The following is a 27,451-nucleotide window of genomic DNA, read 5'->3' as shown; positions in this document are numbered from 1 at the left end:
AAAATTAGAAGGAAGTACTGTTTGCTCTTATAATTCCACGAAAGGGAAATTTTTTGAAAAGAAAAATAATTAATCTGATATATAATACATCAAGAGTTTATTAGAGACTGAAGCCTGAATTCTTTCTTTGCTTTCTGAATTCTTTCTTTGCTTTCTTAAGCCTGAATGCTTTCTTTGCTTTCTGAAAATACTTATCAATATTTTTGGTAAGATCTAATATGTGCCATCTGGAATGCAATCTACTGGACTATGAGCATCTCCTTTTGTTAAATCTATTAACCTAGTACATCTTTACTGTCCAGTGTGTGGAAAAGGATCACGTTGTTTAACTAAATCTAAATCCACAAGGTAAAAATCCAAAGTCATGCTTTACTAGGCTCCAAGCTGCCTTGATACTATATATACAGTGACCAGCTGGCTTCAGCTGGGACACAATTTTAGCACATGAAGTCCTGGGGTGGCCACACCTGGGGCACTTAATGATCCAGGCAATGTTTGGGGACCTTTGGTTCAGCCAAATCCCACATGTCCTGATTTCCATCTGTATGGTGGTTTCCCAAGTGTGTGTCTGTCCACATGGGCCAAATCTGAAGCAGCCAAAAGAAAGGTGGGAGTTACAGCAGAAATATCAGATGCCAGCTCCCCTTGGCCCCCTCCAATACCATCTGTGTCCTCAAACAAGTGCCCAGCCCACTTCCTGTGAGAAGGAAAACTTTTTTTCTAATTGACCCTTGAATGTCATTGCCAAAACTGAAAATTTCAGTAAAATATGTATCCAAAATCTATGTTAAATCAATGGGTTAAATGGATAATCTCTATCACAAAGAGTTAGGTAAATGAGCAAGTGAGCCATTAAAAGGTGGAAGGGGAGGAGAGGGTATGGAGGAGAGGAGAGAAGAAGAGAAGGGAGGGAAGGAGAGTGAAAGAATCTAAAGTGAGAGCTTTTTTTCTAAGCAGAGAAACACTTGCTGGAGTCATCCAAAACCTCATCTCCTAGAAAGTACTTGTCTTTTGAGGTACTGGGAATGGCCCTTTTACCACCACAGCTGCAATCCTAGCCTTCCAACTGCTTAGGTAAATAGTCATGAGCTTGAAAAAGCATTGATAGCCCTAGCTCCAGAACTTACTTTCCTCTGGCATGTGGAAAGCCAGGCAGGTGGGACACAGTTTTCCAGGGTCATCTTCACTGCAACCCTCCACCACAGCATTTCCTGTGGCATGGCTGGCCACTAATAAAGGTGTCTGCCCAATTTCAGGTTTGGCAAAGGAAGCTTGCCTGAGACTTTTAAAACCACACTGGTAAGAAAGGAACAAAGGCTTTATATATTTCACACTCAGGCTGTTCTGCCTTTGGGCATTGCAATGGTTCTCCACACATTTAAGCTTGAAATTCATATTCCCCAAGTTCCTCAGAAGGGTCATTCAAAATAAAGGGAAAAGAACAAGAAAGATGATTTTTTGTAGCTTCTCTCCCCACCATCAAAAGATGAGGGTCATATCCTGAATATGACTGACAGCATGTCCCAAAAGGCAATAAAGTGGAGTGGAAGGCAGTAGTTTCAACCCAGATTAGTAAGAATGGAAATTAAAGAATCAGAGAATCCTGATAAAAACACACACATAAACATATACACCAAAAATCATTGCAATGTTTCTGTCATCCTGATTTCAATCTCTAGAATGTAAGCACTAGTGGTTCCCTAATCCTCCTTCACAGCAGCTGTCACCAAGCCTGACCAATCTTTTCAAACGAATTCCTATTGTTAACCACCTTGGATTCTGAGTATTTTTGTCAAAAACAAAAATCTCAGTGGAAGATTTCAAATAACCATGAACTTGAACCAAACCATGAACCTAAATAGGGAGAAAAAACACTAATTTGCTAAACCCCAAACAAAACAGAAATGTTAATACTTTGAAAACAACAACAACTAGTGAATTAATTTGAACCAGAACAGAGCTTCATGTTTTCTGAATCAAACTTGTACTAAACACTGAGAGTCCAATCACCTCAAGTTCCTGCAAAGAGCACACAGCAAGACTTGGTTTCACCTGCCTGAGAGTCCACAATGAACTATAGAATAAGACTGAATAAGGAGTTGGGAGAACTGCATTCTCCTAATTTTTTCCAATTTGACCTTGGTCAAGTCACTTACACTCTTTCAGACTCAGCCTGCTTGCCTTGAAATGGCTGGGCTGGGGTGACCAATATACCAGGTCTAATACTCTATGCCAATTGTGAAATGTAGTCTAGCAACAAAATAGACGATGTCACGATTTGGCCCTAATCTCCAGGAAGCAGAGAGATGGACCACCCCAATTCTCCTAAGGATTCATGTTTCTAGCTTTTTTGAAATATGCTTCACATAAGAGTTGGGCAACTGTCTTTGCTCACTGGGCAAATGAGCCTTGGGAATAGTCAGCTTAGTATTCCTTTTAAGAATGTTTCTCTTCAAAATAATGTTTCAGGAGCAGTTTGTTTTTCTCAAATGAAAGCTACAGGTGAGCGGTCTGGTCCCAAAGAGGAGGAAGGAAGACAGTGATTTAGATTATGCTGAGCACCTATCACATGCCAGACATGGCTCATACTTTATATCATTTTTCAAATTAGTCCTCACAACATAGTTATATGGTAGGTATTACCATTCTTATTTTATAGGCAAGGAAACTGAGGATTACTGATGTTAACTGATTTGCTTGCAGTCACTCAACTGGTAAGTGACGGATCCAGGATTTGAACTCAAGCAATGTGAATCCACTACTATACCAACAGTCTAATGATTAAAGTCTGAATGAATGAATTCTTTCTTAATTCAGTGATTCAGTTGGACTTGCTTAGTGAATAAATCACCTGCCGAGTCAATACAGTGAATGTAAACCTCTTTGCATTTATACTGGGTAGACAATTTTTTAGAAAAAGTTTATCTGACAATGTGGTTAACACCACTGGGCTCTGGAGTCAGACAAATCCAAGTTTCTTGAATTCTGGTTTATGGACAAGTTACTTAACCACTCTGAGTCTCAAGTTTTCTTATTTGGCAAATGGCAAAAGTAGTAGTACTTACTCATTGGGTTGCTGGAAAGTGTTTATGATGTGATAGCAATTAGTACAGTGCTTGGCATAAAATAATTACTCAATAAATACATATTATAGCTATACTTGTATTCATAAGCAACAGAGCAAGAAAGGAAAGGTCATAAAGAGAAAGGAAACTAGGATTCATTGAACTCAAGTGCTCTTTGGCCTGTAGCAAAGATTTAGTTTGAAAGAGGTTTTCAGTGGCCCACCCATACCCTCTAAAACTAAGCTGCATCTTGCAGTAGATTAGCATATTCATGAAGCAACATGATTATACTAATTGGTGGTGCCTAAGTAGTAGCAAGGAGACTTGTCATGTGCTCTGCTGAACAGCAATTGTCCCTTAGTTTCCTGGAATCTTCTAAAAAGAGGGTTGGAAATTAGCAGATAAGAGTACTGCTGGAAGTACGAGGTAGTCTAAGGCCCCCAACATTCCACTATTCTTCAAGCTCCAGCTTCTCTTTCATTCACTCATGGCCCTCTTTGCATATACTCCCCATCTCCCTCAGTTTATTCTAGTTTTATTGTGATTCTTCCCCTGGCTCTAGCTCTGTCTCTGCTCATCAGCATCAAGTGGTATCTATGGAATGTGTGTCTGGTACTGCACTAGGAAAAGTGGAGGGGCATCCAAAAGTTAATCAAAGAGACATGTGTCCCACAGCCAAACAAATCTAAGATCCACAGGTAGACCAGAGTTTTGGCAACAAAGTAAATGCAGGTATAATTGGATGATTTGTTTGATTTCAGGGCACAAAATAGTTTGTTCATCTAGTTAACAATATGCATAGTGAAGAATTTAGAATTATACAGTTGTTGGCAAGTTAATTTGAAATGCATAAAAAGAGGGATGAATAGGTGATAACGCAAATGGAATACAGTGTTAATTATAGAATCTAAATGGTAGGTATATGGGTATTCACTGTACAATTCTTTCAACTTTTCTGTGTATTTAAATTTTTTCATCATAAGAAGTTGAGGGAAAAAGGAGAGGGGTAAGGAGTATAGCTTTTCCAACCTCATATGTTTCAGAACAAAATAACCATATTTATATAGAGAATATATAAAGAGAATATATAGAGAGAAGCATAAATAAAATAGGGCAAAATGTTAAAAATTGGTGAATCTAAGTGAATGGTATATGAGTCCTTATATGATTCTCTTAATTGTTCTATATTTAAAATTATTTCAAAATAAAACCTTAAAAGATAGTTTGTTGAATACCGACCCCTTTTACCTAGTGTCTCAGTTGCCATTTTTAGTAGAGAGGGTATTAGGTCAATAGCAGCAGAAAATTTGGAAAGAATGAGCGGGGGATAATCAAACCGTACATATACTTGGGTGCCTACTACATGCAAGACACTATGCTAGGCACTGTGGGGGATTCAAAGAGGTAAAAAAACATAGTCGCTGCCCTGAGAGGGCTCACAGTGTAGGTGAGGGAATGCCAAAGCAGTGTCTGAAAGGGTAACTGGCTGCCCAGAGAAGTTCTGTAAGACAGATGTATGAAGATTAGAAAGGTAGACTGGAGCCAATCAGTACTGCAGAAAGTATTGAATGGCAGGCTAAAGAGTTTGGACTTCATCCATTTACAGTATCTGAATCAAGGAAAGCACGTGCTCTAAAAACTATTGGCTAGATAGTACAATTTGGGCACAGTTACCTTCAATGTGCATTTGTTTTATATTCATGTATTTCTGGCCCTTATATCTACTTCCCTTATTTGGATGTGGCCTTTAGGGATTTCCAACATTCTGGATGCTGCCCATTTTTCTCAACAGCCATCTCTTCAGCGTCTGTCCCTTTTCTACCCTCAGTCCCACAAGGGGAGTTGACCAGCACTCACCTCAGCCCCACTGACTCAGTAAGCAATAAATAAACCTCATACAGTTTCTTAAACTAGCAGTTATGCTTTGAAACTCTGATTTCATTCATGATAAACAAGCCTCAATTACTATTAGGATCATTGACTTGAATTGGAAAGAATGAATATTTAGCTAAGTAACATGTGAAGGAGTACAGGAAGTTATGCCCTGTGTGTAGAAGGAAACAACTGTTCAAAGTGATCTTTGTATATTGAATAAAAACCTAGCAGAGACCGCATTCCTGAATAGCCAGCAAGCGATTAGGGAAGGCCTCTCAGACTGCCAAATCAAAAGGTGGACTTTTCTCTGTTTCTGTTTTTTTTTTTCCCCCCATAAAGCCCATCCTCCAATCCAATCATGTTACTCTCCATTTAAAACTCTGTGCTGGCTCACCCCCACCTATAGGATCAAGGCTAAGCTCTTTAGCAAGCAGGCTTCACCAACTGGCCACAGGATACCTTTCTAGATTCTTATCCTGTCTCCTCTCCCACACCCCCAGTAGTTCACACACAATACCTTACATTTTTCTGAACTATCTGTTTTTACACATGTGACTACTTTGCATGTGTTAGTGTTCCCTCTTCCTGGAATCCTTGCCCACCACCTCTTTGTCCACCTAGATTCTAGGCAATGCCCACTCATCCTTTGTGATTCAGCATAGTTAGACTCTGATCTGTAAGTAGCCCACCCCTAGCAGTAATTTCTTCCATCATGCCTCCAGGGTACCTTATAACATAGCTCTTTCTCTGAACATCTTTCCCATTGTAATATAATTATTGGTTTGGGTGCCTATCTTCCCAACTTGACTGTGAGCTCCTTAAGGGCAGGCAGGGACTACTCTTAATTCATCATTGTATTCCTAGCACTTGGCATAAGGTCTGGTCCTGCATATGTGCTTAAATGTCTATTGAATAAATGAGCTTGAATACCCAGTGCTCCTTGAATTCAAACTCAGCATCTCTTGAAAGGTGAAAATTAGAATATTATGTGACCAAAGTAATCCTACTGAAGTGTGTTTGAGGACTTGACTGAAGAAGAAATGGTAGGAGGACATATTATGGGGCCTTACTAGAGGACAGCTTCTACCCCAGGGAGCTCTTACTGGCAATTGTTGCTGGCTGAAGAGAGCAGCTGGAGCAGATGAGAAGGGCCCTTACTGGGGATTTCCCCATAGTTATCGTTCACAGTTCACCACTGCAGCGATATTGTTTATGTAACATTCTCTACACAGTGTTTCAACTCTTCTGAATTATAGCCAAACTCTCATTTGTGCTCTGCCTACAGATACACTTGGACAAGCCTTGTTAGTGGGTAGTCACGGAAAGTTCTCCAGTTCCTATTCTTACCTGTCATTATTGTGCTTAAGGGACCACTGAAAAACTGAGAGCCAAAAATGGGGGGCAGGGCAGAGCTAATAAAAATGATCTTTAACTTTTCTCCTAGATTGCCAATATCTTTCATCACACCTTCCACCCTAAATTGTTTTATAGTATGTATCAGTAAAGGCAAAAAAGGACAATGAAGACTTTAGCAAAACTTTATACTTTGCAGGCAAGGAAAAGAGGAAGCAATAGTGAGGTCTGGAATACAAATCTTTAGACATATGATCTGTTGCCACTTCTGGAAAGTAAACATTTCAGCTGTTTAAACAAACAGCAAAAGTAATTAGCTCTTTCTGTAGACTAAACTGAGGTGTATGCTGAATTTTTTTTTTAAAAAAGGGAGTCTGTTTTGATCTTCAAAAATGTCAAACTGGTAAACACTTGGCTTTTTTTTTTTTGGTACATATAAATCTAAGAGCCAAGCATAACTTGAGGAAGATTTAAGAGACATAAAATTTGTCTGAGGTGTCTGCCAAATCTCCACAGCAGAGACAGAAACCCTGGAAAAGCTGACATAGTCATAACTCTCACAACATCACCAGCAGGTTTGTGCAGGGCTGGACGTACAGAAAAGTCACTGTTCCTTCTCTCAAACTGTTTATAAACAGAGAAGTAGATGATTTGCTTATCAGCTATCTGGTAGCTCATTTTTGCCCATATATCGAACAGAGGAAAGAGACAGAGGGAGAAAAAAAGAATAAATCCCTACTGGCAGGTATCCCAATTTTCAGTAGAGTAAATTTTCATTTATATGTGCCTGCTTATTGAAAACCTTCTCTTCCTTCCATTTGCTCTTGCACACTCATTCTTATATGTACACCAGATCTCTCTGTGTCTGTCTGGAAGGCATTAAAAGGGGGATATTTGTAAGTATCTACTGCAGTTTCTAGTGGAGTGCTTTGCATACAGTAAACCCACAATAATTCATCAAATGAATTAAAACTAAATCTGTAATTTCTATGTTCAACTTATTTGATCTTGGAGCAGGAGAACTATACATTCTTTTTCCTAGAGTATTTAACAGTGAGAATTCCTTACAAGGTGACAATATTTTATTCAGATAATTCATGCTTAGGACTTCTATCCTTTAAAGAGCATCCATTTTTGTACAATGGGTATTGTTTGTAAGCAAAATGAAGGAAAGACCACAAGGCAGAATCCTGAATGACAACATGAACACTGATACATTTTTGTAGAGAAAATCAGATATCTTATATTCACCTGATTGTATGTCATTATGGTAATCCACTACGTATGTCTAAGATCACTTAACAATCAAGAATATGGTGCACGCATGGGCTGCATTCTGTAAATAGGATTAACAGTTGAATTCAACCAAGGTCCTCCCTGGGGACAGATCGCTAGAAAATATATCTACATGACATTTAAAAAAATAAATTAACCAATGACATTGGCTCCCATGAGACACATTGTTTCTTGTACATTCGATTCTATCACAGTATTCTGTAGCTCTCTGCTGACATCCCCATCCCAAAAGACATAAAATTTCAAAACAGAAAGAAAAACAGAGCAATTGGACCTCTTCTGTTTCTCCTGCATGAAGTGTTATATATACAAAGGAAAGATTTCTATACATTAACACAATGTGAACCATGACATGGTGAGATCATGCCGGTCTGGACTGTTCTTGCTATGCTGTGGTCACTTACAATTTGCCCAAGGGAATGAGCAAAGTCTGTGTGCGTACTGACAAAGACTGGCAGGGGCTGCAGGAAAATGAAGAGAGCTGTATTATGGTGGGGGTGGGGGGAATTGATTTTCTCTTTAAAAAATGTTCTTTATTATGGTTACTTTTCTTCCCATTTTTATTTATTTTACTTTTCCTCATCTGTAAAATAGGGGTAACTATTGTATGTATTTAACATTTTTACTCTGAGGATGAAATGAAGCACTGGTGGATTGCCTGGAACACAATAGTTAACCCATACAATCCACATCGATACTTGGTTAGCATTAGACACCTATTATGTGCCAGGCACTGGCCTAAGACTCTTAGAAAAAGTAAATTGTTGGAGGAAAAAGTGACGCTGGAAAGAAAAGCAAGAAGCTGATTTTCAAAGGTTTTATAAAGCAGTCTAAGAAATTTGGATTTTATCTCAAGGACAAAGGGCAGCCTTTGAATTATTTTATATACAGCTAGATAGCTCTAGACTTGGGATTAGGAAACATCATTTATTCTGTCAGCATTGTTGAAGAAAGGATTGGTAGGGAGGCAGGCTGGAGGTAGTAGTAACCCTGGGTAGAAGGTATATGTGTGTTCTGGGTAGGTGTGCTCCAGACTAAGGCAATGGTAATAGGGATGGACAGGGGAAACATTTTTAGTAACTTTGAAAAATGTACAAATATATCATTATGGAGGATTATGAAAAATAGGGAAAAAGGTAAAAGTAGAACTCATGTAATCTTTCTCTTCATAGGAAAACTCTATTAATAATTTTTTTTGTTAAACATTACAGGACTTTTCCTATATATGTGCACACAGGTGTGTGGGGGGTGCATATACGATATATATTTGTGTGTGTGTGTGTGTGTGTGTTCAAACTGGGATCTGTCAGCTTTATAACCTGAATTTTCTCTTAATATATCATAAACTTCTTTTCACATCATTAAATATTTTTGGTAACATCAGTTTACATGGTTACTTAGTAATCCACAGATGTCCCATAATTGATTTAATTCAAACCTCTAGTATTGGACATTTAAAATGTTATTTTTCTCTTTTTCTTCCTTTCTTTCTTTTTTTTTTTTTTTTTTGCTTTAGTTATTATAAACAATTCTGGGATAGACATCCTGGGAGCCAAATTTTTAGAAACATCACATTCGTTTCCTCAGCATAGAGCCCTAGAAGTTGAAGGTTGAAAGCTATGTTCAATTTTAAGATTTTTTGATACATATTGACAAATTCTTTCCAGAAGGGCTATATCAAATTACAGTCCCACTAGCAGTGTCTATGTGAGGAGGAGACCCATTTCAGAGTGATTTCAAAGATGCAGTCAACTGGATTTGGTGGGTGGAGAAGAGGGATGGATCCTTGGCAAAGTATCAGGGCAGGAGCAATGTGAACTCTGTCAGGAGGAACAAAGCAATGGGCAGGCCTAAGGAACAGGTGGCTGGGTGAACAAATGAGAAAAAAGAGAAAAGGCAACCAGAAGAGAGTGGACAAAAATGAAAAAAAAAAAATAAAAGAAACTTCTAGTGAAGTTATATACCCAGGTCACTTGAATTTACTGCTTTACTCTGCAAAAGGAGCAAATGTAGCAAATGGCTAATCTTTTTGTAGCATTTGATACTCTGTGATACCAAGATCCAGAATTATATTAATGTGAATATGCTGATGTATTCTTTTCATCCAATCACCACTTATTAGATGTCTACCATGTACCTTTCTGGATGCTTTGAGTGTTGAGATAAATGAAACCTGGTCCCTGCCCTCAAGGAGCTCGCAGTCTAGGGGAGAGACAGACACATCCACAGACCAATACATTATGATGTGGTACAGGCTAGAAGAGAGGTAAGTGCAGGGTCCTGTGGAATACTGCTTCGTGTGTGCATGCATGTGGGTGTGGTCGAGGGAGGGGGAGTTGCAGGAAAGGCTTCACAGAGGTGTTGATATTTGAGCTGAGTCTTAGGAGTTTCTCAGATAGCTAAGGATCACAGATCAAATCATACTCCTCGTATATTTGTGCCACTGCTCTCAAGGACACTCAGTAAGGCCATGAGGATGCTCATATGTAATCTAAACCCATTCATGACAAGAGCCTCCACTGCTACCTTAATGGATATATATATGTACATAGCCTAATTTAGGCAATGATACGCTCATTTTTGCACAAAAAGGGTAGCAGGCAAGTGGCATACAAGCTTTTAAAAACTATTCAAATAACACTGATAAAATAATAATATTCAAGTCTACCAAGTCCTACAAATTCTACCTCCTAAATGTCTTTCAACTCTGTTCCCTCCTCTCATATGTTGCTCCCTCAAGTCCCAATTCTCTCTCTGTAGAATGGAGTACTAGCCTCCTAACTGGTCATGTCCCCTTCCGGTGCATCCTAAAATGAAAACCTGATCGCAGCACCCCTCTTTTAAAATATTTTAATGTTTTTTTTTTACTGCTTACAAGTAGTACTTTCCAGATGTCAGTCATTTGAGTAGTCTTGCTGATTTTTCCATATTCACACACCATGGGTACTATTACTTAATATTTCTCTTAAAATCAACTTAAAACTGGTTAACTTTATATTTTCACTAAGCCATATCCTAAGTGACCTTAGATTTGATGATGTAATTCAGTTTTATGTTTATAAGCCACATTAGAAAATATAATAAATAAAACTTTAAATGTTTGTGGGAGAACAACATAACTACCAGTGGTAGATGCCCTACATTGTGAAAAACACTGGCTTACCTGAGCACATCCAAATTTCTTATCGTTGTGTTCAAAGTTCTGCACAAATCAGCTCCGACCTATCTTTCCAGACTCTTCCACCATTATACCTTCCTTTTCCCAAACAATCTGTAGCCCAGCCATGCTGAATTCTTCAACACTGAATGGAGATGCCTTGCTCTTATAAAATCCCATGTCTTTCACAGGCTGCTCCCTCCACCTGCAATGCCTCCCCTCTACTCTTCTCTCCCTGGCAAACTCATTATCCTTCAAGACCTATCTGTCATGTCAGCTACTCACAAAAGCCTTCTTCCTGACTCTCCCTTAAAGTTAGTTGCTCCTTCCTTCATCCTCCCATAGCACTTTGCACCTGTCTCTGTTATACTAACTACTACATTATTTCAAAATGATGGGCATCTATCACCGAAACTAAACTTAGGGAGAGCTCATACCATGTACTCTGTTATATTCCCAATACTTCACGTGGAGCAAAGGTCATGGAGAAGACCAAGTGCCCCTGAAGGTCACTTAAAATAATGGTTAAAATAAAACCCAAAGTACTGTCCAGGTCCAAACAGCTTAGAGGTATGACATGTTTTATAAAGAGAATCATCTAATTTAGATATAGTGATGCTGACTATAGTTTTGACAGACTCAATTAGCTATGGCTGCAATACCAGGTAAGCTAATTTGGTTTTGGCAGCTACTTTACAGCAGACACATACTGACGTAGAAACTAAAAGTGAATCATTTGGGTTTTTGCCAAGACGATCAAGTATCTCTCACAATAATCTCTCCTTACTACAAATGGAAAGTCAAGAACAAAAGTGAACAGCAGGACCAGCAAACCATGGTGGAGAGAGCATGGGCTCTGGATTCAGAAATCTATACACCCAAACCCCAACTCAACTTCTTACAATCCATATGACTTTAGGTAGGTTGTTTAACTTCTCTTTTTTAGTTTCCTCTTCTAGAAAAATGGGAAGAATAGTACCTACTTCATAAGACTCAGGATAATTCAACAAAGTGCTTATGATAGAGCCTGGAGCATTATACGGGCTCAATAAATAGCAATCATTATTGTTGCCCAATGAAATGACTACAACTCAGATACTATGATACACAAGGATAGCAAATGCATTTCTTAAGAAAATGAATTTATATCACCAGGCTTTAAAAATGACAACTATAAAGTGTAGCTCAGAATAGCCACAAACAAAACAGTCTAGAAGACAAAATTCTTCTTGGGTTTAAATTAAACTCACACCTGGAACATACCACCACACTTCTTTGTGTTCTCCAAGAATTGATCTCAAATCAGGTTCCCCTAGGATGAAAAAACAAAAATCACCCAATCTTAATTTTTTTTGTTTTTAACTTTATTTGATACAGAATAATATCCAAACTATGTGAATACTTTTAAGTGTCCTATTATTATGATCCCAAGCTTTTCAACAGTATTTCTTTCCCAATCTATCTCGGCTGACACGTTTTACTCCAGTCAGGGAAGCCCACCTGTTATACAAGTGCTCCCTCTTCTATCCACCTTTTTCCAAATCCCCTTCACTCCTTTGAAACCCAAATTAAAATTCTTCTTCCCAGAGCCTACCAGGATTGGTCTGGAAGCTAGATGAGTTTCAAGCCTTCAGCATTTTCAGGGTTAGGTTTAACTTTCCATAGATCAACCCCCCCCCACCCTATCAGTATCCCCTTCCACTAACCCTTAAGCACTTTTTGAACGCGTTTGTGATAACAAAATAAGACAGCCGTGTTTTGCACGGTCTACTTTATTCTGTAGTTGGTGTACCCCCTAAATATTTGTTAACATCAATGCTTGCCGGAAAGCCCTAAAGCGCTAGGTTTTTAAAAATAGGTCTAACTTGACTTTTGTTCTCACCAGAAAACTGCACTGAACCTTAAATACATATTTCTCAAAAGGGAGATTTCTTCCCTCATCTGTTCCCCATCCCTTCAGAAAATAGAGGGGAAACCCTTTCCACTCCAGAGACGTGGCAGGGGAAGGGGCAAGTAGCTGGAGGGGCCAGTCAAGAGATGGGGACGATCTTGATCAAGGAGGCAGAAAATAAAAAGTTGACAGAAAGTCACGCCTGGGACGTGGCAAGGAATTCCCACGCTCCCAAGGGAAATGAGGAGTGCGTGCATTGGGAGGGGTGAGCGCCCAGACCTGAAATGTAAATTGAGAAAAGCGAGGAAGAAGATCACCCAATTCCTCTGAACAGTAATGCGAGTCCAGACACTAGGGAAGACCCTGGTTGAGAACCCTAACTTCAGACGTCTGAGGAGGCACAAGGCCAGAATGGGGGACACGGGGTGGCTTCGTGAGGAAAAACACAGCGGGCAGATTTCAGAAAAAAGGGAAAAAAGAACGCGCTCCCGAGGCTCCAGGGAACAGGCGCGGCGAGCTCGGAAGCCCACCCGGACTCGGGGCCCAACACCCCTTCTCCCGCGGAGGCGGAGCTGGGCGGAGTCAGGGCTGAGGCTCGCGGCCCCGGAAGCACCCTCCTCCCTAGGCCTCTCAGTCCCACAGTCCCCAGCCGCAGCCGCTCAGGCTTTCTGCCTCTCTGACCTCCAGCTCCCCGGCTACCGAAGCGCTACTCCTTATAGAGCCGCGGAAAATCGGGGCGACACGGCAGCTTCCGGACGGGCTGTGGCCTGGCGGCGCCCCAAGCTGAGCGACTGTCTTCCGAACTTCCCGCCTGGCGCTGCCGGCTTAGGCCCGGCGCCCGGCGGGAGGCTGGGCTCTCCCCTACACCGTGGCCGCTGCGGCGTCTCCTATTGGCTATCGTTCACCAGAGAAGCCGGAGGCCCGACCCTTGTCCTCATGGGAAATGTAGTTTGAGGTCGCTGGGGGCTGTTCTTCCTGGGGGTGGGGGAGTGGAATCCACTGTTGGCATTGGGGGAGAGACTCAAGTGAAGACAGAGGATTGTGGGAGATGGAGTCGAGACATTACTTTTTAATACCCACAATTCCTCCCCTCTCGCCCTCCCTTCCCCCCCACCGCTTCCCTTCCCCCAACGCAGCCCCCTCGCCCAGTTCCTATTGTCCCCAGAGTTTCGGCTCGAGGAGGGTATTCTGGATGTTGTAGTTTGGAGTGTGCTGTCTTAAAGAATCTCCCTTCTTGGGGTATGGGGTTGTGCTTGTGGGGGCAGATGAAGGTTCTAGATTGATTTTACTGTTGCTTAAACGATTAGAATTTGGGGGGAAGCACGTTATATCGTGATTTGAAATTCTCATTGAGTTTTGATTTAGTGGCTTTTAAAAAAATGTTATGTTCTGAGAGGCTTAGAATTTTAACTAGTCCTCTAAAATTGTCAGAGTGTGTTCTGTGTGAATCATCTGCATTAGAATCACTTTAAGGTTCTGGGAAAAATGTGTATTTTGTTTCTTATTAGGAATCATCTTTTTCTTTTGAAATGGTGTCACAACAGGCATAGAAATGTGATTGAAGCCAGCCCAGAAAAAACCTGTTTAACCCATGATGAAGCCTCATTGTTGCTATAAAGAACAGTGGCCACAGTCATTGGTGTAATGCAGCAGTTTAAAACAGATAGACAGTACAACTTGAATAATAAGAAATAACTATGTTTCTTTAAGAAACTATCTTTTTAGTAAAAAATACATTAAAAGAGGAGGATAAAGAAATACGTGAGAACACCTAAGCACTTTCAGGTGATTAAAAGGTTGAAAAAAGTGGTTGTTTATTAAGGCTAATTTCACTCCTAACTTTTGACTTTTCTTTTCTTTGCTAGAGAAGAATCCTTATAGCTGAATGGATCGTTACAGTTGGGTTACTACAATTTTACTGATAAGGACAACTTTTTGACTCACAAATGGAATGAAGGGAAAGAAAGAGGAATTACGTTTTGCTAAGGTAATTGCCTAACATTTAAAAAAGTGATGTGAAGGAAAAAGAGGACTTAATAGATTCAGTAAATTATTTAGCAAACTGCTTTGTGCAAGGTACTGGTTTAGACTCAATTGTTACAGAATTGGAAAGTAGTCGCTTCTCTCAAGTAGTTCAGAATCTAAGAAGGAAGCTAGTGTGCTCTAAAAAGTTCTATATAGAGTTCTGTAGGACCGTAAAAGAGAAAGAACTCATTCCACTTATGGAGAAAGCAATGCTTGAATGATGATGCTTGAAGAACCAGTAAGATATTTGTCAGATTTGGGAGAGGGAGGTTAATCATATTCCATACAGAGAAATAAGGATGTGAGAGAGTGCAGGAAACAAACAAACAAAAAAGTTCTCTACTGCAGGAACTAGATTGAACAGGAATAGCGGGCCATTCTAATGAGTTCAAAATATAACCTGAAAGCAATAAAGAACCATCAAAGAACTTTAAGCAAGGAAATGATATGATAAGATGGATTTGATGATAATTTGGATATGGAAAGGGGAGGAAAGGAAGGCGTACAATGTGACTTCCAAGTTCTGATGTGGAAGAGTGAATGGTAGTAATTTGTTAAGATAGGGAACCCAGGGAGAGTAGTGAGTTTGTGAAGGATAGGAGGAACTCAGTTTGGGACATTTAAAAATTTGAGGAGTCGGTGGAACATTTGTGTGGAGATGCCTGATAGGCTGCAAAGAAAGGTGGGTCTGAAACAGAGGAGAGAGGTCTGGGTTGGAATGAAACATTTGGGAGACATCAGTAATAGATGGTAATTAAATAAGTAAATATGAATTAAATGTCATATAGAGGGAGTTCAGAATGGTAATTTTTAAAGGGATGAAGATTAGTACGGAACCCTAGAAAAGAACGATATTCAAGTATGTAGAGGAAGAGATTCTTCAAAAGAAGCTGAGAAGGAATGGCCTAATAGATGAACCAACAGAAAACAAAGTATAATCACTGGAATACTGTACAGAGAGGTCAAATAAGAAGACAAAAGAATAACAAGTACTACTCATTCATCCAGTAAACAAATATTTATTGAGTACCTACAACATTCCATGCACCTCTATTCCATGCATACTTGAGAATAGAGGAGGAGGGGAGAAAAAAAACAGACAACATTCCTTCCCTTTGGAGTTTAGTAGAAAGAAATAATCAATAAATACGATTAATAATGAAAATATATAGCAGTGACAATATTTCTACAAAGCTTTTTGGGATGTGTATGTTAGTAGGCCAAGGTTAAGTCTTAAGAACCAGTGTATAGCTGAAGTCATGGTCAGGGTTCAGGTTTATAATGTGGAATGTGTTTGGCTTCAATCTTTGGTTTAGATTGTCTTAGTCAATCTGTTGCTATCTTTACAAGTCAGTGTGGATCCATGGTTAGAGCACCATGGAACCAAATTTAGAGCTCAGCCATTATCAATGTTTGGCTCCACTGTTATAGCCATGGTTCATTCTGTAACAAGGATCAGCAAATTTCTGACTTGTGTAAAAGCTCACTGAGGCTGCCTTTGGTCCAGTGTGGCCTGGATTATACTCATTGTGAAGTCAATGTACAAGATTTGGGTTCAAATTTTGGCCAGTATTAGGATTGAGTTTATATAAGAGAGGCCTTATTCTGAGATCAGTGCTAACGCTCAGTCTGTGGAACAGCCTTAGAAAGACCAAATCCAGAGTTAGGGCTCTGCTCAAGGTTTGATGTTACTCTTTGGCCAGTGTTGGAATCACTTTCATTTCTAGGTTTGGGAATCAATCAAAGGTTAGTCGAGATTACAGTTCATACTGATTGTGTGGCGTGGGGAAAGGCTACATAAGAATTTGAACTATGGTTCAAAAGGACTATGTTCACTGTTTTACCAGGTGAAGTTTTAATTAGTGTTCATGGTTAAAGTTTATTCTTGGTCCAGCATTAGGCCTTGGTCTGTAACTAGTGTTAATGCACAGTAAGTGTCTAAGTTTAATATTCAGTCTGTTGCCATGTTAAGATATTACCTGTGATTTGCCCTAGTTTTGTTTCAGAGTGAAGTTAGCATTTCATATATGGATGATATTAGAGTATAGTATGTGGCCAGGATTTCCACTATGAATAGGAACAGAATCGGGGATGCATGTTGGGCCAAAGTAAGTCTAAGGTGTGGTTTCTGACTTTAGTCAGCGTCAGGGCTCTGTCTTTGCTCGTATCTGGAATGCTGTGGAGGTAGGTCAGTGGCCCGTGTTATACCTCATTCTGCAGCCAGAGCATGGTTCAGAGATGTATGTTAGGATTTCAGTTGGCCTGTGTCAGAGTTGATTTTACTAGTAGTAGTCCTATTTTGACTTTGTGTGGAGTTTCTGTTCACTCAGTGTCAGTGTTATTGCTATCTGATTAAGCTTTTAATTCTATGAACATTCTGGTTTATATAATTCCTATATATATTGTTCCATACACGATCCACTTACTGTTGCTTACTTAGACACTTGAAGGAGGCTTATAATTATTAGTAGCTGGATTGAGTGTTGAGACAATAATTTGTCAAACATTTTTAGATAAGTTCTTTAATAATGATACTAATTTTAGAGAACTCCTGCTGTAGCAAATACTGTTGATTGATTAACCCAGAACATTTTAAGCACCACTTTTCCTTATCCTTCTCAAAATATAGACTCTAAAAGCTAACACTACTTTTCTCAGGTGCTTTTTCATCAGTGAGGCACAAAAAGAAATATGCTTTGACTTATGGAAAAGTTTATTTTCCTAATTAAAGGGACAGAAATCATAAGCAGTGTCCCTTCTGTTTTTTTAAAAAGAAGTTTTACTTATGTGTAATTGATAAAAAATTTCAATGTATTTAATGTATACATTTTGATGAGTTTGGACATAGACATATACCCATGATACCATTTCCATAATCAAGACACTGAACGTATACATCACCTCCAAAAATTTCCTTGTGTTCTTTTGTGGCTTTTCATGTGTGTATGTGTGTTAAGAACATTTAATATGAAATCTATCCTCAACATATTTTACAATGCACAATACTGTATTTTTAACTATAGGCACTATGTTGTAAGTCTAGAACTTACTCATCCTAAAACTAAAACTATACCTATAGAACAACTCCCATTTCCTCCTCTCCCTAGCCCCTGGCAAACCATTCTCCTCTCTGCTTATGTGAGTTTGACTATTTTAGATACCTCATATAAATGGAATCATGCAATATTTGTCTACCTGTGTTTTGCTTTTTCACTTAGTATAATGTCCTCTATGTTCATCTATATTGTCACAAATAGTAGGCTTTCCTTCTTTTTTAAGGCTGAATAATGTTTTACATATATATGTAAATATATCATACCAAATATATATGTATATATAAAAAATATGTCAATATATCTATTTTAAATTTTTGAAGGAACTTCCGTATGTTTTTTCATAGTGGCTGCACCATTCTCTATTTCCACAAACAGAGTATAAGTTCCAATTTCTCCACATCCTTGCTGACACTTTTTTAACTGATATTTTTCCTTCCAGTTTTATTGAGATATAATTAAAATACAGGACTGTATAAGTTTAAGGTGTACAGCATAATGATTTGTCTTATATACATCATGAAATGATTACCACAGTAAGTTTAGTGGCCATCCATTACCTCATATAGATACAACATTAAAGAAATAGAAAAAAATTTTCCTTATGATGAGACCTCATCATGTATTCTTTTTTTCCTTAGAGCAGACAAGTTGCATTGATTGATTGATTGATTGCCGTATAGTTGATTTACAATATATTGTCTTAGTTTCAGGTATACAACAAAGTGATTCAGTTATTTTTTCAGATTATATTTTATTAAAGGTTATTATATGATATTGAATGTAACTTCCTGTATTATACAGTAAATCCTGTTGCTTATCTATTTTATATATGGTAGTTTATACCTGTTAATCCTATACCTCTAATTTGTCCCTCCCTCTCCCCTTGATGGCACTTATATGTGGAATCTAAAAATAATACAAATGTATCTATATACAAAACAGAAACAGACTCTCAGACGTAGAAAACAAAGTTATGGTTACCAAAATGGAGAGGATTTACTTTCTTAACAACTTTCATATATAACATTCAGCAGTGTTAATTATATTGATCATATTGTATATTACATACCTAGTACTTATTTATCTTATAACTGAAAGTTTGTTCCTCTTAACTACCTTCATCTAATTTTCCTCTGCTGCCCCTCCCCTGTACCTCTGGTAACCAGAAATCTTATCTCTTTTACTATGATTTTATTTTTGAATTATAATTGACCTACAACACTATTTGTGTTTCTGGTGCACAACATAATGATTCTCTATTTCTGTACATTTCAAGACGATCACCACCATAAGTCTAGTTACCATGTCACCATACAAAGATATTACATAATTATTGGCTATATTCTCTATACTCTACATTTCATACCCATGACTGTTTTATTTTGTAACAGGAACTTTGTACCTCTTAATCTCCCTCACCTATTTGTCTCCTCCTCCCATCTCTTTCCCCTCTGACAACCACCTGTTTGTTGTCTGTATTTGTAACTGTTTCTGTTTTGTTATGTTTGATCATTTGTATTGTACTTTACATTCCAAATATATGTGAAATAATACAGTATTTGTCTTTTCTCTGTCTGACTTATTTCACTTAGTATAATACCTTCCATGGTCCATCTACGTTGTGACAAATGGCAAGATTTCATTCTTTTTTATGGCTGAGTAATATTCCATTGTATAAATATATATCACATCTTTACCAATTCATTTATTTTATTTTATTTTTTTAAAATTTTTTATTGAGTTATAGTCAGTTTACAATGTTGTGTCAATTTCCAGTGTAGAGCACAATTTTTCTGTTATACATGAACATATGTATATTTATTGTCACATTCTTTTTTCACTGTGAGCTACCTCAAGATCTTATATATATTTCCATGTACTATACAGTATAACCTTGTTTATCTATTCTACATATGCCTGTCAGTATCTACAAATTTCGAACTCCCAGTCTGTCCCTTCCCACCCCCTGCCCTCTTGGCAACCACAAGTTTGTATTCTATGTCTATGAGTCTGTTTCTGTTTTGTATTTATGTTCTTTTTTTTTTTAGATTCCACATATGAGTAATCTCATATGGTATTTTTCTTTCTCTTTCTGGCTTACTTCACTTAGAATGACATTCTCCAGGGACATCCATGTTGCTGCAAATGGCATTATGTTGTTGTGTTTTATGGCTGAATAGTATTCCATTGTATAAATAGACCACCACTTCTTTATCCAGTCATCTGTCGATGGACATTTAGGCTGTTTCCATGTTTTGGCTATTGTAAATAGTGCTGCTGTGAACATTGGGGTGCAGGTGTCTTTTTGAAGTAGGGTTCCTTCTGGATATATGCCCAGGAGCAGGATTCCTGGGTCATATGGTAAGTCTCTTCCTAGTCTTTTGAGGAATCTCCATACTGTTTTCCACAGTGGCTGCACCAACCTGCATTCCTACCAGCAGTGTGGAAGGGTTCCCTTTTCTCCACAGCCTCTCCAACATTTGTCATTTGTAGACTTTTGAATGATGGCCATTCTGACTGGTGTGAGGTGATACCTCACTGGAGTTTTGATTTGCATTTCTGTGATAATTAGTGATATTGAGCATTTTTTCTTGTGCCTATTGATCATTTGTATTTCTTCCTTGGAGAATTGCTTGTTTAGGTCTTCTGCCCATTTTTGGATTGGGTTGTTTGTTTTTTTTTTTTTTTCTGAAATGCAACTGATGTTTGTATCTATTTAAGGTTTTATCAGAGTTTAGGGGTTACTGATGACCAGGTTAAGACTTACTATAAAGAAAGTTTTAGGGCTAAGATAAGAGTATAAACATGTTTCTCAGGTTGGCTGCTGATGTTACATGTCAGTCTACAAATAAAGTTAGTGTGAGAATGGACAACACATAGGATCCAGTCTGTGTTTAGATTTAGAGACTCAGGCTGCAACCAGGGATTTGGGCTCAGGCTGTTCCTAGGGTTTGAGTTCAGAGTGTTTATGTCCTGTTGTCAGTTCAGGACTTAGACTCTGGCTGGTGTAGCAGGCATTCTGGTATCAGTAGTAGAGTTCAGCCTGTGCTAATTTTTAGTGCCCCTATCATGCCCAGTGTCATGGGTACATCTCTCCCCAGTTTAGGGCTAGGATTGTGGCCAGACTGATTGCTCAATCTCAAGCTAGTGCTCGGACTCAATATAGTGAACTTTGTTTATGGGGTTTAGAATCAATCTGTGACAAAGGTTAGTATTCAGTCTTAGCCTGTTGTTAGGTCTAATGATATGAGGAGGGTTTTGATTTAACCTTATAGTGTTAGGAATTATTCCTTAGCCAGGCTTGGGATTCAGTCTTTGGGTCTCAGATTGTGGACGGGATTTACAGTCTTCTTCCCAGGGCAGTGCTCAGAATGTGCCCAGGAATAGGGCTGCCTTTGCCATGGTGAGTTGCATCTGTGTTCAGGGTTAGAATTATTCTCTTGTTAAGTTTTAGGCAAAGACTATGAAAAGTATTTTTTGTTTGTTTTGTCCTTAATTCGTGTTCAAGGTTTGTATTCAGTTTTTGCCCAGTTTTGGTGAACAGTTCAGTTTCTGATATTGACAATTGGTCTGTGGCTTAAGTTAGCGTTAAAGCTGTGGTTGGAGTTGGGATTCAGTCTGGGGCTAGCATTTAGACAGAGATAAGGTTCAGTCTACTTCAGAGATTCAGGATCAGTCATTAGCCACTTGGGGAGCATCAGTTTTATTTTCAGGTTGAAAAATCAGGCTGAAGGTTAGTCTTATGAGCTCAATGTGTGATGACAGGTAGGAATTCAGTCTGTGACAGGAAACTGAGTTTGTAAGCAGTTAGAGGCTTTAAGATTCAGGGGCAAAATGAGTGGCCAGTGGTGGGGCTTAGTCTGTCCCAGGTTCAGTGGATTATACCATGGGCAGATTTATGAACTCAGTATCTGACCCAGTTTAGAACCTGAGCTTTGAATAGAGTTAAATCTCAGGCTGTGGCTATGTTCAGGATTCTATCTGTGATCAGGATTAGGGCATATGATTTGGTTGGAATATATCCTCAAGTTTTGAAGAATATTTGGTTTCACTTCTTGGCCAAGATTAAGGCACAGTCTTTGTCCAAGTTTAGAGTTCAGTCTCTGTACATGTTTTTGTTTCTGTGTGAGGCCAAGTTTAGTAGTCATTCTGTTGCCAATGTTGGGGTCATTTTCTGGTTAGTGCTAAGTCGGTGGAAATTGTAGCTGGGTTGGTTTCCAAGATCAGATCTCAGGCTGTGACCAAGTTAGAGCCTCAATCTGTGGTCAGGGTTAGAGCCTAGTCAGTATGTATGCTGAGCACTCATTTTGTGGTCAGTGGAGGATATTAAGTATATCCTAGAGTTAGGTCACAGTCTGTAGCTCAAGCTCCAGACTCACCCTGGGACAGGTTTAGAGGCTATTGTCTGATCATAGGCTGGATCTCTGTTTCGTGAATTAATGGCTTATCACTGGCCATAGTTAGGATTCAATAGGAGATCTAGGTTAGAGACTCAGTCCGGGACCAGACATAACTACTTACTCTTGAACCAGACATAGGCAGTGAGTATGTGACTAGATCGAGGGACTCAGTAAGAATTAAGGTCTTGGAGTATGGCCCAAAAGGGGCTTAGTCTATGGATAGAATTAAGGTCTCCATCTGGGACCAGGGTTAAGGGCTCAGTCTGAAATTAGGGTTAAGTCTCCAAGTCGAGTTAGGTACTCAGGCTATGTCTTGGGTTAGGTATTTGGTTGGGGCCCAGGGTTAAACACAGAAACTGTATTCAGTGTTGGTAACTTCATCTGTAACCGGACTTAAGAGATCTGCTCCTCAGTCTGTGGTCAGTGGTAGAGGTTTGTTAATTATATCTGAATAAAGTTGTAAGATTAAAAAAAAGAGGATTCCTGCAAATGAAATAGCAGGCATGATGTGGGGGAGGAACCATGGAAAAAGGCTGATAGTGAATCAGGACCAGCAATGTCCTTGCTGTCTCAGAATTTTATGCTTCAGAGGGGCAGCGCAAGCACATGAGACTGAAGGGAAAGGAAAGAACTGGTCAAGAGGGAGCTGGTACCACAGGGAAATGTATGCGTGCTTCTTGAAGGAGAGAAACTTTTACAAGTTGTTTGGGTGGAAGTAGTGCAAGTTGGAAAAATTTGCAAAGGATAGAAACTCCCATTTGCTAAGTTCTTCCATCACCTCCTTCGTGCCAGTAATGGGCTTTCCTGAGCACCCTTTCTAAAGTATTCCCCCACCTTTCCCCACACTACACTGATCTCCATTGTGTCATACTGCCATATGCTCAATAGATGTATGTGAATGCCTGCACATATGTTTGTTTTCACTTACATTCTCCCATTGAATCTTCATGACCATCCTTTATAATGTGTTCTTATACCATTATACAGATGAGGAAACCAGTTAAGCCAGTGAAGAGACTAAAAGGGTCACACAGCTAGCAAATACAGAGCCAGGTTTCAAATCCAGTTTTACTCTGTGCTATGCTCTCTGCACACTATCACTTGGCCTGTATTAAGTTTGTAAGTTTTATATCTGACCCTCACCCCTTTACTTTATAAACTTTGTTTCATTTAATTCTTACAACAACTCTGTAAATTGGTTCATATAATTATGATTCCCTTTCTACAGTGGAGGAAGCATGTTCAGAGAGGTTAGATGATTTTTCTCAAAATCACACAGCTAATAGCTGGCAGAGCTGAGATAAGAGCTTAAATATGTCCAACCCTCAGTTGATGTTCTTCCTGGTTTGTCATGCTACCTCAGAATACCTCAGCCTCCAGGAATGACTCTAGGAATGGCTTTTTATGGACATTGTAGACTTTAGTGTAGGCTGATGTAGGGAAGGATTTAGTGGTAGGAATATGTTAGGCTTCCACAATGCCATTCGCTGCAGTGATTTGAACCTGTGAGAGATTCAGAGTGCACAGAAGAAGGCAAACCATAAGCTCCACAGGGTAGATGTAGTTGTAGGGCACCCTCTCCATGAGAATCAGTGAGTGTAAAATGAAAATTACTGATGATGTGTTATGCATATGACGAGTGTAGGAATGGAAGAAAGGTAGGTAGTCACTGAAGGAGGCCTCCATATTTTTGTCTATGCCCAAGGACCAGCCCTGCCACCTGTATTTCTATGGAACTTACAGCCAACTTTCCATCATTTCCACAGTCTGCTCATGACTTGTCTTATTTACATTGTATCAGGCATCCACATCTTCCCCTAGGGAGTTTATGTACTGAGGTCAAGAGGGATTGATTATGTTTCTGCCTTCAGTATGGCTAAGTAAGCCACTACTGAACCTGTGAGACCAAAAAAATCACAATGAGAGTCCTAGAAGAGAAAAGAGAGAGCAAAGGGTAGAAAGAATACTAGAGGCAATAATGGCTAAAAACTTCCCTAATTTAATGAAATACAGGAATGTATACATTCAAATACTCCGCAAACTCCAAATAGAATAAAAATTTTTTAACATTTTTTATTGATTTATAATCATTTTACAATGTTGTGTCAAATTCCAGTGTAGAGCACAGTTTTTCAATTATACATGAATATATATATATTCATTGTCACATTTTTTTCTCTGTGAGCTACCATAAGATCTTGTATTTATTTCCCTGTGCTATACAGTATAATCTTGTTTATCTATTCTTCATTTTGATAGAACAAAATTAAAGAGGCCACTTTCCTTTTCTGTTTTTTTTTTTAATTTTCCAGCTTTATTGGGGTATGATTGACAGATAAAAAAATAAGATATTTAAAGTGTATAACCTGATGGTTTGATATACAAGTTAACATATCAATCACCTCATATATTTACCCCTCCCTCCCTCTCACTCCTTCTCTCCCTTCCTCTCCCTTCTTCCCTCCCTCCCTCCCTCCCTCTCTTTAGTGAGGAATATCTAAGTTCTACTCTCTTAGCAAATTTTGTTGATACAATCCAATGTACTTCTCAATGCTATGGTTGACACGTATTCTTTGGTTATAGTATAGTACCTTTCTCCAGGTAAAATCTTGTGCATGAATTCAATGCATTAAAAAAGCACATTAGGACTGCTTTGTTCTAATGTTTCCTGATGCCACCCATGGTCATCACTTGGCCATGATGTATGTAGTACTTCTATCCCAAGATCATGTTTTCTGCATGTATAGTGGACAAAACTTTGCCTTAAGTGATCCACAACCCTACACTCAAAGTGCTGTGCACTTCAGGGGCTTCAGGTTGGAGGACAAGTGCTACCTCTGGCTAGAAAAAGTGAAGACTGGGCCTCTAACCCAACCAAGGAGGCTTCAGCATGGCCTCATTAGTGGGTCTCACTACTTTTCTTAGTTCTCCTCCTTGTCCTACCTGACCATGGACTGTGATCCATTATCTAATTCCAAAATTCAGTAATCTCTAAAAGCCAAAAGTTTTTATAATTTTGTCACCAAAACTCAATAGGTAGCAAAACTTGACCTGAATTGATATGAGGCTATGTATAGTCTTTATTTAACCTGTTTATGTGACTTATCCATTTCACTATGAAATACTAATGTGTTTGTAACAGGGGTGTTATATAATATGCCATATATTCACTGTATTGCCTATCTAAAAGAACCCAAATTCTGAATTTCAGAAAATGTCAGATGCTAAGGGTTTTGTATGAGGAATTGGCGGCATGTATATTCTTTCCTCCTTGCTGTCTCATTATAATGTCACCTCCCACACCTGGCAACCTCTTCCAGGGCCAGGGAATAATGACAACACTGGATTTTTTCCCTTTACTTTTACCCTATGTGTGTCTTTTTGTTTAAAAGTAGGTTTCTTGTAGAGAACATAATTGTGTCTTACTTTTTTATTCAGTGTGAAAAATCTGTCTGTTAAGTGGTATATTTTGACAACTTTCCCTTAATGTAATTATTGATATGATTTGCTTGAAACACACCATCTTGTTAGCTGTTTTGTATTTATTCTATTTCTTCTTTGACTTAAGTTTTTATACTTTTAAAAAATTGAGCGTTTTATTCCATTTTACCTCTACTATTGGCTTTTAATTTGTACCTCTTTTAAGGAATTTAGTGGTTTCCCAGAGTTTATAATATACATCTTTAATTAATTGGGATCTATAATAGAAATAAAATAAAAATTTTCCTAGAAACAAATTCAATACAAAATGTGAAAAACCTTTACAAAGTATTTACCTAGACCCAAAAAACTGAATGTAATAACTGGAAACAGTGTCCATACCTAGATCTAATATAGTATGTGGTGCTTTCATAATTTATACATGTATAAAGTTGACAATAATGTAGACCTCGCCTAAATAAGGGTCTCTTATTCCTTTCCTGACTACCCTATATGCCACCCTGGCTTATATATATAAGGCTTGGCTTGAAAGTGAGAAATTCAGCTGTCAGAACGATTTTTTTTGCAGTGAAGTTGTTTGTATATCATAAAATAAATAATGATAAGTTAAATTACTATGACAGGGGAGGAAGTGCTAAGCAAAATAATATCTTTCTCTTTTTTTTCTATCCCAGTTTCATATCCAAAAACATATTCTTCCACACCATACTGACAAACTCTCCAGGATCCTTCACCTAAAGACCCACTTGTAATCCAGATAGAAACAGGGTCTGGATGCTAAGCTCAAAACCTGATGATTACTACTACTACACTAACATTGGATACAACTTGTCAAGTTCTTTTTCTAAGACTTAGAATCCAAGCTCTTTAAATGTGTTGGCTCATTTAACCTTTATAAGAGTCTTATGAAATGGGCACTGTTGTTATTATCATCTCAATTTTATAGATGAAGAAACTAAAGCAAGAGCAATTGAGTAACTTATTCAAGGCCACACAACTAAGAATTAGCCAAGCAAAGATTTTGATATATGTTGTGCCTTTTTACCCTTTCACTTTCTTTTTTTAATTGAAGTATAGTTGATTCACAATGTTTCAGGTGTACAAGAGAGTGATTCTGTTATGTATATTATATATATATATATTATTTTTCAGATTCTTTTCCATTATAGGTTATTATAAGATATTGAATTTCCCTGTGTTATACAGTAGGCCCTTGTTGGCCTTATTTTATATATGTTAATCCAAAACTCCTATTTTATCCCTCTTCCCCTTTCCCCTTTGGTAATGATAGGTTTGTATTCTGTGTCTGTGAGACTGTTTCTGTTTTATAAATGAGTTCATTTGTATCAATTTTTTTTTAGGTTCCACATATAAGTGATACCATATATTTGTCTTTCTCTATCTGACTTACTTCACTTAGTATAATAATCTCTAGGTCCATCCATGTTGCTGCAAATGGCATTATTTCATTTTATGGCTGAGTAATATTCCACTGTGTGTGTGTATATATATGTGTGTGTGTGTGTGTTTGTATATATGTGTATATATATATATATATATACACATACCATATCTTCTTTATCCATTAATCTGTCAATGGGCATTTAGGTTGTTTCCATGTCTTGGCTATTGTAAATAGTGCTGCTATGAACATTGGGATGCATGTATCCTTTTGAATCAGAGTTTTCTCCAAATATATGCACAGGAGTAGGATTGCTGGATCATATGGTAAGTATTTTTAGTTTTTTAAGGAACCTCCGTAGTGTCCTCCACAGTGGTTGCACCAATTTACATTCCCACCAAAGTGTATTTCCTTTTTCTCAACATCTTCTCCAGCATTTATTATTTGTAGACTTTTTAATAATGGTCATTCTGACAGGTGTGAAGTGATA

At 38.4% G+C, this 27,451-nt stretch overlaps 2 protein-coding genes across 7 annotated transcripts in view; one reads left to right on the top strand and one right to left on the bottom strand.

Moving 5' to 3' along the window:
* Nucleotides 1-13,491, bottom strand: part of ENOX2 (ecto-NOX disulfide-thiol exchanger 2) — a 248,277-nt gene extending 234,786 nt beyond the window's left edge. For 3 of the 5 annotated variants that reach the window (XM_031445409.2, XM_031445407.2, XM_031445411.2), the window contains exons 1-2: nt 13,319-13,491; nt 11,999-12,058 (exon numbers count right to left, since the gene is read on the bottom strand). The gene's annotated coding sequence lies outside the window, so the exon portion shown is untranslated. The remainder of the gene's footprint in view (nt 1-11,998; nt 12,059-13,318) is intronic. The other 2 variants (XM_031445413.2, XM_031445414.2) reach the window with 1 other exon arrangement.
* Nucleotides 13,492-13,607: 116 nt separating this feature from the next.
* The window catches only part of ARHGAP36 (Rho GTPase activating protein 36), a 182,707-nt gene continuing 168,863 nt past the window's right edge, over nt 13,608-27,451 (top strand). For both annotated transcript variants that reach the window (XM_064482702.1, XM_064482701.1), the window contains exons 1-2: nt 13,608-13,876; nt 14,503-14,624. The gene's annotated coding sequence lies outside the window, so the exon portion shown is untranslated. The remainder of the gene's footprint in view (nt 13,877-14,502; nt 14,625-27,451) is intronic.

This window comes from Camelus dromedarius, chromosome X (assembly GCF_036321535.1).
Source record: "Camelus dromedarius isolate mCamDro1 chromosome X, mCamDro1.pat, whole genome shotgun sequence".
Taxonomy (NCBI): Eukaryota; Metazoa; Chordata; class Mammalia; order Artiodactyla; family Camelidae; genus Camelus; species Camelus dromedarius.
This window is presented reverse-complemented; position numbering and strand designations above follow the sequence as displayed.